The following is a 210-nucleotide window of genomic DNA, read 5'->3' as shown; positions in this document are numbered from 1 at the left end:
TCGCCGTCCATACTACTATGTGCTAATGTTAGCGCCAGCAAGCCGCAAAAATTTGCCGCAAATGTCCAGAATGCCGCTGAATCTGTCGAGTCGTCATGTAGTGGTGCATCAAGTGTAAAGTACAGTATACTCCCATCCAATTCGATTCAATTCGGTATTGATGATGGTAACGCCAGTGAAATTATTTGAAACTTGTTAGTGAGGACTAGA

The 210-nt window shown here is 43.3% G+C and overlaps 1 protein-coding gene across 3 annotated transcripts in view; it reads right to left on the bottom strand.

Annotated features, from left to right (window-relative positions):
* The window catches only part of tspan11 (tetraspanin 11), an 18,413-nt gene that overhangs the window by 15,016 nt on the left and 3,187 nt on the right, over window positions 1–210 (bottom strand). The gene's annotated exons all lie outside the window — the stretch shown is intronic.

This window comes from Etheostoma spectabile, chromosome 23, assembly GCF_008692095.1.
Source record: "Etheostoma spectabile isolate EspeVRDwgs_2016 chromosome 23, UIUC_Espe_1.0, whole genome shotgun sequence".
NCBI classification, from domain to species: domain Eukaryota; kingdom Metazoa; phylum Chordata; class Actinopteri; order Perciformes; family Percidae; genus Etheostoma; species Etheostoma spectabile.
This window is presented reverse-complemented; position numbering and strand designations above follow the sequence as displayed.